We start from the raw sequence: 10252 nt of genomic DNA, 5'->3' as shown, positions 1-10252 counted from the left end.
ACTTTTAATGGCTCATGTGATTTGATTGGGCCCACACAGAGAGTCCAGGATAATCTCCCTATTTTAAAGTCCTTTATCTTCGTTACATGAGTAATGACACTTTTGCCATGTCATGCAACCCGTTCACAGTTCCAAGGACTTAGACTGGACCTCTTTGGGGACTAGTACTCAGCCCACCACATCTGCATATGTCGAAGTCACAAAGAATTAAGGAGAGAGCCCTGCTGAAGAGGGTGATGGTGATCCAGGAGCTACAAGAGTCAGGATTGACAGGAACGGCCTGGGGCCCACAGGGAATGACCACAATGAGGGGAATGGGGCCCTAGTCTGATGACAGCTTAGGGGTTTTAGGGAGGAGGGAGGCAGAAAGGACTCAGAACCAGTGAGGAGCAAGGACCCCACCTCAGCTCTGAACCCAGGGGTACAAGTTCCTGGGAAACTCTCCCATACGGATGAACTTCAGAAGGGGTCACATCCTCAGGAAGACCTGGTTCCTGCTAGAGCTTCAAGGTGACGGAACATCCTGAGAAAGAATAAGGAGGTTTTGCTGATCGTGGAATGTGGATTCCACGGGGTGCAGTGGAAAGATTTCTGGAGTTAGGTAGGGGCTCTCTCGGTGCTGTTGTCTTCACCTCCTTCTGCCCTTCTCGTCCCAAGCACTCTAGGACTCACGAATATGCTGCTCTGAAAACCCCAAAGCAAACATAGAAGAGTAGAACAGCTCAGGGGCAGTGGGAAGATGAAGTCCCCCCCACATGTTGATGGACACCAAGGGTGGGGGTGGAGGATGTAAAGGGCATGAGCACAGGAGCAGGTGGGGAATCCTCTAAATCCCACCCTGCACCAACCTCACCTCTGCAGCTCCTGGCCTAGTTACAGCTCTCAGCTCTCAGCTCCTTCCCAACCATACTCAAGCCCAGACCTCAGGGCTCCTGCTCCCTGCCCCCTCCAGAGCAGCACAGTGACAGAGTCCTTGAACAGGAATTCCCCCTCATCTAACAGTTAATTGTTTCTTAGCGGGGAAGGGCAGCCGGTCCTCTCTTTCCAGTGACCTCATATTCTTATTCAAGGCATCCAGTTACACTCCCTGAGCCAGGGAACTCTATTTGCCCCTGCTATGCCCAAGGCAAGGGGCTCTCTGGGCTTCTCAGTACAGGGGCCTTAAGCTAATGGGCTAGAAAAAGGGAAAGGGAGGTAGAATTCCTAATTTACAGCCAGACCCTGCAACACAGGTCCCAAGGGCCTCAGCCCCCTGTCCTGGCTGATGCTCCCTTCACCACTCCCCCACAAGAGGGCCATGGGCCCACCACACAGCTGAGCTAGACCAGGCTGAGGAGTTGCTGGAGCAACAGGTGGAGCTGGACCAGTCCCTGGTGGAAGGGGAGGAGGTGGTCAGGGGCCCAGGCCCTGGTGCTCAAGGTCTAGAAGCTGAAGGAACAGATGAGGAGGCACCAAGAGAGCCTGGGAGGAGATACTCAAGCTTCCCACCAGTGCCCACAGCACCCTCCATCCCTGGAGATACTGTGTACCGCCCCCTGGAACCCTGGGATCAGAAACATCCCAGTCTCTTTCAGGCCAGATAAAGCAGAAGAGACCCCCACAAAGGGCCGGCAATTGGCAGGTAGTAGGGGAGTCTGCGGTCTTAGTCCCATCCTCCTTTGATATCACAGCAGGGCACCCAGGCCTTACAGGAATTTACCCTGGATCATACCCTAAAATAACCTCGCCCCAAATACAATACAACGAGAAAGCACCCACACGTAATGCAGATGCACTTGTGCTTCATTTTTAGTTAAGTTAAAAATTCTGACAATCAGGAATGGGGGTTCAGGAGTGGTGCTGATGCAGAAGAGGGAAGCTGTGGGGTGGGGGTGGAGGCTGTCAGGGGTGGGGGCAGCAGGATCTCCTTCACCCCTACCCTGCTGTCCTCTCCTGAAGGGCAGATGGTCACATTCCAGAATGAGCGAGTCCTCTACCACGTCTGTTCAGCTGAGGAGGAGACATGGCACAGTGAGAATAAGGCATGAAAAGGACAAAGCAAGGCGGGAACACACAGCTCACAATGCAGATGCTAGTGTACTGAGTGGGTTCAGAGGACGGACTTGGGGATGGGAGAAGAGAAGTAATATGATGAAAGAAGACAGAGACTCCACATAGAGGCCAGGAAAACATCCTAACACAGTATTAAAAACCAGGGGCATGAACCAGTCAAGTGTCCATTATGCATCAGGTGCACATGACCTACGTGATGGGATTGAAGACAAACACACTAAGGAACAGGGAGGACCTAAGGGTTTCATGAGATCAACACTTACTGTGGAGGAGACAGCTGTCTCATCAGACAGCTCACTATCACTGACCTCAAAGCGATACTGCCCATCACTGAGCATCCTGGCATCATTCTCATCCGACACAAACATGATGGCCAAGCGCTGTTCCAAACCAGCCTGCTCTAGTCACCTGGAAGGAGACAGATGGTAGAACTAGAAGACCTCAAAGTAGGATGACACCCAGAGGGAGGGATGAGGATGTGAAGTATGAAAAGATACAGAAAATAAGTGGGTGGGAGAGTGGGTGTCCCTCTGCATGTGGAGCTCACCTGATGCAGGTAGGACTCAGAATCTTCAGGCATGTCATAGGTAAAGGCAGTTTTCACCTGCTCCATGTCCATGACTTGGCCAAATAGGTTGGTAGCCAAAGAATTAGTCTTTAAAAATCTTCTGAGGTCATTCTCAGATGAATGCAGAACAACAAAACTGTTATTCATCTGAGGTGCATTCTCCTTCTCAGGTTCAGAAACGAACCACATGTAAGAGAAACCAAAGGCTGTAATTCTCATGGCACCCAGAAAACTGGACTAGGGACCTGGAGAGCCGTGTGCTTATTATTCCTCCACCAGTCATGTGCTGTGTGACCACAGGAGAAGCTCTCTACTCATAGGGCCTCTTTGATTCATCTGGAATCATGGACAAACACCTCCATTCTATCAACCTTACTGAAATGCAGGGAGGACCAAGTGATCAATGCAGAGGAAAAAAGCAAAGTGATGACGTTTACTCCTAGACAAGACTCTTTAGGAAAATGTACCTTAAAAGTAGGAGAAAACATAGTATCTGCCATCCCCTGCCAAAAAACCTTTTTAGTAATTATGATTGTCCGTCATCTTTCTATAATAAGGGCAAAACTATTTCACTCAATGTCTCAAATAAATTAAATATAGTTTGTGATTCTATGTCAGCTTATCTCCACAACTTTTGCTCTGTGTGAAACTGAAAAGAAATGGGGACACATCCTTGTTTTTGTGGTGGCCAGGAAACCTACCAAGGCTTGGAAATGACCCTGTATCATCCATTTTCCATTGACTCACTCTATGTTTTGGAGTCCTAGGTAATTCATATTCTTAAATAAATCACATGTTGATACATAGGACAGAGTAGGAAAGGTAATATTTCTCTTTTCATTTGCTAGGGCTGCCATAACTGAGTACCACAGGCTGGGTGAGTAAAATAATAAATATTTGTTGTCTCACAGTTCTGGAGGCTACAGGTGCAAGGTCAAGCTGCTGCAGGGTTGCTTTTATCGGAGGCCTCTCTCCTTGGCTTGTAGATAGTCACTTCTGTCTTCTCAACACAGGACTTCAACATACGAATTTTGGTTGGGGAGGGACACAATTCATCTCATAACAGAGTGGATCATCCTTGGTAGTGGGTATTCGAAAAAAAATAAAAGAGAGAGAGAGAGAGAGTACATCCCCTTAGCTTAGTGCTTCATCTTGGTTTTCTGAAATTTTGGTCTTACCGTAAGAACAAAAACGGACAAGAACCAAAGTTTAGTTTTTCCCGGAAGGTGAACCCTCCCTAAGTCTGCGTAATCCCAGACACCAAGAAGAGGTGTATGCAGTTCTCCAAAGTCTTACTTTTTCCAGGAATTCTGTTTCTGCCTTTTTAACTGGGAAGAAGATTCTCTCAGGAGAGCCACCTCCTCTGATGCTGTATGGGCTTCATTCTGCTGGGAAGATAAAAGTTGATCTTAATAAAAAGAAAATATTTGCCAAATTTTTATCATGCTCATAATTTTTTGTACCATTTAAAATATCCCATATCGTGTTTTTATTTTTAAAGTAACACAGAACATTTGCATATGTTTATGGGGCACATGTGATCATTTGATACATGCACAGAATGTGGAGTAGTCAAGTCAGGGTGTTTGGGGAATCCATCGCCTCAAGCATTTATCTTTTCTTTGTGTTGGGAACATTTAAAATTTACTCTTCTAGCTATTTGAAATACACATTTTTGTTAGATTTAGTTGGCCTACTGTGCTTTAGAACATTAGAACTTTTTTTTTGTATATAACTGAATGTTTGTACCCATTAATCTACCTCTCTACATCTTCCCACCCCTACGTTCTTCCCAGCCTCTGGTAACTGTCATTCTACTCTCTACCTCCATGAGATTAACGTTTTTACCTCACGCATGAGTGACAACATGTGATACTTGTCTTTCCTTGCCTGGCTTATTTCACCTAACATGACCTCTGGTTTTATTCATGTTGCTGCAACTGACAGGATTTCATTCTTTTTTAAATGACTAAATTGCATTCCATTGTGTATACATACTACAGTTACTTTGTTCATTCACCCATTGATACATTTACCCATTGATTTCATATCTTTGCAATTGTGAATAGTGCTTCAATAAACATGGGCATGCAGGTACTCTTTTGATATATTGATTTCATTTCCTTTGGATAAATACCTAGAAGTAGAATTGTTGCATCAGATAGTAGTTCCATTAATAGTTTCAGTTTTTTGAGAAATCACTGTACTGTTTCCCATAATGGCTGCACTAATTTACATACCACCAACTGTGTATAACAGTTCCCTTTCTCCACATGCTCACCAGCATCTATTATTCTTTATTTTTTAACAATAGCAATTCTAACTAGGATAAGATATATCTCATTGTAGTTTGATTTACATTTTCCTGGTATTTAGTGATGTTGGACGTTTTTCACACACCTGTTGGCCACTTGTATGCCTCCTCTTGGGAAATGTCTATTCAGATCCTTTGTCCACTTTTTAATTTGATTATTTGTATTTTTTACTGCTAAGTTTTGAGTGCCTTGTACATTCTAGATATTAGTCTAGAATATGCTAATGGATGAATATACTAGTTGGATGAATACTTAGTAAGTATTTTCTCTATTCAACAGGTTAGCTCTTCATTCTGTTGGATGTTTTCTTTGCTTTGCAGAAGTTTTTTGTTTAGTATAGTCCCATTTGTCTATTTTAACTTTTTTTGCCTGTGCTTTTGAGGTCTTAGCCATAAAATCTTTACCTAGACCCATGTGCTGTAGTGTTTCCCATATGTTTTCTTCTAGTAGTTTTATAGCATTGGGTCTTACGTTTAAGTCTACAATCCCTTTTGAGTTGATTTTTGTATATGGTGAGAGACAGGGGTCTGGTGACATTCTTCTGCATCTGGTAGCATTTTCCCAGCACCATTTATTTAAGAGACTGTTCTTTCCCCAGTGTATATTCTTGGCTTTGTCAAAGGGACTCCTTTGAGAGTTCTCATTAAGAAGCAATGTTTAGTTTCACCAGTGCTTTTTCTGCATCTATTGAGATGATAAGATGGTTTATGTCCTTCATTCTGTTGATGTGGTATATCACATTTTTTATTCACATATGTCAAACAATCCTTGCATCTCTGACATAAAACTCACTTGATCATGGTGTATTGTTTTGATCTGCTGTTGGATTTGTTTGCTAATATTTTCAATTACTATTTTTTATTACTAATACTTAAATTTTTATTGTAAGCATTTTAAACTTGTAAAATTTACATATATACTGAAATGATCTGATCTGCATCAAATTCATCAATGAATTTGACAAATACAGTCATATCACCCATGCCACTATCAAGATACACAAAGTTCTTTTTATTCTGCATTCAACCTAGCCTCCCTTTGCCCAGCAGCCATTGATCTGATGACTATCATGATAGAGTAGCTCTTCCTGTTTTAAAACTTCATACATATCCACTCATCCCATATGGCCTCCCTTGTATCTGGCTTTTTGCACTTGATGTAATATCTATGTGGTCCACCCAGGTTGTTGCATGTATCAGTAGTTCATTCATTTTTATTGCTAGTAGTATTCCATTGTAAGATTGAATCACTTTTTTTTGTACATTGTGGGTCTATTCTTCGTTTTTTATTGTTACAAATAAAGGAACTATGGAAACACTTGTGCAGGGATTCTTGGACATAATCTTTATTTCTGTTGAGTAAATACCTAAGAGTGGAAATGCTAGCCATAGAGTACTAGCTTGTTTAACTTTATCAGATGATACAAAACTGATTTTCAGAGTGGCTGTTTCATATTCTTATAGGCAACGGATGAGACTGTTTCACATCCTTGCCAACATTTATATGTATTGATCATTGAAATTTCAGCCATTCTAATAAGCACTTAGTGGTTTCTCACCGTGGTTTTACTTTGCATTTTTCCCTGATGACTCTTGACCGTTTGTATACCTTTTTTGTGATGTTTCAGAAGATTTCTCTAAAGGAAGGAGTTAAATAAACGTGATTTCTCTTTCTGTAAGTGCTAGACCTAAAGCGGAATTTCCAGAATCCATCCACACTTCCCAGTCTAACCCACCCAACCCCATATTTGCCCCCTGAAGTCCAGATTCCTTCATCCCTCTTTATATTCTATTCACTTAATTCTGCCTCCAGCTCACTCTCCTTCAGAAAGTCTCTTACTGTGAAGGTCACTGACCTGCTCAGTGTTATCATCTCTCCATCTGTCTGTACCTCTCCGTAGCTTTCCTCACACTCAATAATTATTTTCTTATTTTGCTCAGTTCCTGTGGATTCACTTCACAACTATTATTTCGAAGTAGTTCTAGCTGGAAGAAAGATTAGAGAATTATTAAAACATCTCTGTGAAGGCCTACCTGGGTTTGTCAATTGGTGACATTTTAATATTATTGTCTATATGTAGTATACATAGAAAAATAATAGAAATATACATTGATAACCTTGATTTTTCACAGCTCTGATATGCCTATGTTTCAGTCACTACTGTACTGAGAAAATCAAGAATTGCAGGAGGATGTGACTTGAATTTAGTGTATTATATTTGTACTAAGTTTTAGGAAATCTCTTTGCTTGAAGTGTTTTAGACTTGTTGTTTTAGACCAGGTCTCACTCTGTCACCCAGGCTTGAGTGCAGTGGCACAAACACAGCTCACTATACCTCAACCTCCCAGGTTCAAGCGATCCACCCACCTCAGCCACCCAAGTAGCTGGGAGTATTGCTGTGCTCCACCACGCCGGGCTAATTTTTGTATTTTTTGTAGAGAGGGTTTTTGTCATGTTTCCCAGGCTGAACTCCTGAACTCAAGCAATCCACCACTGTGACCTCCCAAAGTGCTAGGATTACAAGTGTACATCACCTTGCCTGGCTTTGCTTTAAGATTTCTTGTAAATTGTTTCTTGCTAATCTTATCATTCATTTGCTTGCTTTTTCAGTTAACGTGGTCTATGACATGAATTCGTGTTCATACAAATAGTTCATTTGCTTTCATTACTGGATAGTATTCCACGGGAGGAATATACTACAATTTATCTCTTTCCCTCTTCATTGATGTTTAAGTTGTCTCTGTTGTAGACCTCACTGCAATGAACATCCTGGGACATTGCCTCCTGCTCTCAGAGATATGTGAGTTCCTCTAGAATATGCATCTAGGAGTGGGGTCATTACAGCTTTTCCACATGATGCTACATGATGCAAAATTGTTCTCTGAAAGAAATAATCCAAATGCCTGTCAATAGGGGGCTGGTTAAAAAGCACCACACTCAAAAGAAGCAATGTCTATTTTTTTTTAATCGCATATGTATACAATGGTGTCTCATGAAAATTTCAAATGAAGATGTAGCAAAGCTCTTGGTATTTCTTCATGTGATGGTCTTTGTGATACAATGTGAAGGGAAAAGGCAAGGTGCAGGAAAGCATATGTAGTTTGCTAAAATTTGTGTGAAATGGGAGAAAGATTATATACATACACATTTAGATTGACTCGCATATGCATAAAATGCCTTTGAAAGAATAAGTAAGAAACTGATATAAATGGCTGCCTTTCAAGATGTGGTAACATAAGAGAGAGTCTTAACTTTTTGAATTTTAAGCCAAGTCAAAACATAAAATAAAAGATAATTCCAAGGCAGAGAAAACAAACAAAATCAAATCCTTCGACATAAAAAACTTAAAAGAAAAGCCTGATGGAATTAATTCTCTTACTTCCCTTAATTAAAAAAAAAAATTGTCTAAAAATTATATCACTCCTTAAACAAGGATGTTTCCTGCCGCTTTAATTCCATATGTTGTTTTCTTTTTCATTGCGCTATCTTTCTTTATGTGTGTGTCTGTCTTTCATTCATTAAAAGGCAAAATCAGGGCATGGTTAATTAACAAATGCAATTGGTTTGGTGAAGGAAATTTTAATAAATCTTGATGTAAATGGTGAAGCTGAATCTATAAGATATTCTACGGAGTCCACTGCAACAATTGTGACTTCAGCGGGCTCAGAACTCCCTCTACTGTTCATGTGGGTTCAAGTATGTGATCTTTAGAAAAGAGAACATGGGTAATTCTCCTGGAAAACACATGATTGAATCCATTTGCCAAATTTTGAAGGTCCTCATTATGAGCCCATTCTAAGTATTTGTCATGTGAAGTCACCCTGTATTTGGATCAGAAGGTACACTCAGAGCTCACATCCCGGGCCCAAACAGCCCAGGACAGCACAGCAAGGCCCACAGGTCAGTTTTGTAAGGGGTGGGAAGGATTGAGGGTGTGGGGGCCAGTTGTGAAGTAGTGGGAGCCCCAGATGCTGTGTGAAGCTGAGCCTCTGGATTGCTCTGTATCCCTTATTTGATTCCTCCCTGGGTGTCTGCCATTCCCGGGATCCCAAGGAAATCAAACGCTGCAGCCTTGGCTGGGGTGCTCTCCAGGATGGGTCTTGCATGGTCTAGTGTATCCTATACCTCTGCCTGTCAGCCCACTTCTGATGTTAGAAATCAGTGTGGATGGCCTTGGGGTGGTGATTCTCAAAGTGTGGTCCTGGGACAAGTAGCATTGGCATCACCTGAGAACTTGTTAGAAATGTGATTTTCAGGCCCTGCCTTGGAATCAGAAACTGCATTTTAACAGGCCCCCAGCAGAATTCTGTATTTCAAATCAGGCCTCTCTCTCTCTGTCTCAAGACACAATATTGAGCAGCTGTGACTTCTGGATAGTCAGATGTGGAACACACTTCCTTTCCAGGAAGCTTCTGGCTCCTCAGTCAGCTTAGTCTGAGTCCTGGCCTGGCCTAAGGGAGAAAAATTCATGTCCTGGGTTCTGAGCAATGCTCTCCTGTCCTGGATGCCTGTCAGGCTCCTACTTATACCTCAAAATACAGCTCAAATGTTGTCTCTTACGAAACTTCTGTGACTCCTTGGTCAGAGCAGATGGTCTACTTGTGCATCTGCAAAGCAAGTTGCATGTTCTGCCAAACAGTTTGTGTAAGAATTTCCTTACTGGTGACAGAGTGAGACTCTGTCTCAAAAAAAAAAAAAAAAAAAAAAAAAAAAAAAGGAATTTCCTTACCGATCTCTGCCTGAGCAAGACTGGCTCAACCTTGAAGGCAGGAGAGGTTTTGTTCTTCTTACCTCAGCCTCAGCTTCTTTAACACAATGCCTGGCACATGGTAGGTGTTTGATAAATATTTACCAAATGAAGGGATTCCCTGCAATGACCTGGAAGACAAGAAGGTGGAATAAAAACTCACAAGCCAAAAGTGGCTGGAAGAAAGATTTCCAAATCCCAGTGCTGTGTGAGACAGGGCCCACTGACATTCACTTTTAGAAGCTTCCTATCTGATCTGCCTTGTTCTCTTCTCTTCAGAGGCATATCTATGCTTCGCTGCCAAGGTCCACCTAATCACACATTACCTTTCAGGACTCTTTCAGATTAGCCGGGTCCAAACTCCACAACAACTTCCTGCCTTAGCTCCAAATCTAAGCTGCAGGCCTAGTGTGGTGGTTCATGCTAATTCTAGCACTTTGGGAGGCCGGGGCAGCAGATCACTTGAGCCCAGGCCTTAGAGACCAGCCTGGGCAACATGACACAACCTCATCTCTACAAAAAACACTAAACATTAGCTCGGGCTTGTGGCGTGTGCCTGTAGTGCCAGCT

This window comes from Rhinopithecus roxellana, chromosome 4, assembly GCF_007565055.1.
Source record: "Rhinopithecus roxellana isolate Shanxi Qingling chromosome 4, ASM756505v1, whole genome shotgun sequence".
Classification (NCBI taxonomy): Eukaryota; Metazoa; Chordata; class Mammalia; order Primates; family Cercopithecidae; genus Rhinopithecus; species Rhinopithecus roxellana.
The sequence above is the reverse complement of the archived record's forward strand: the minus strand, read 5'-3'. Positions refer to the sequence as shown.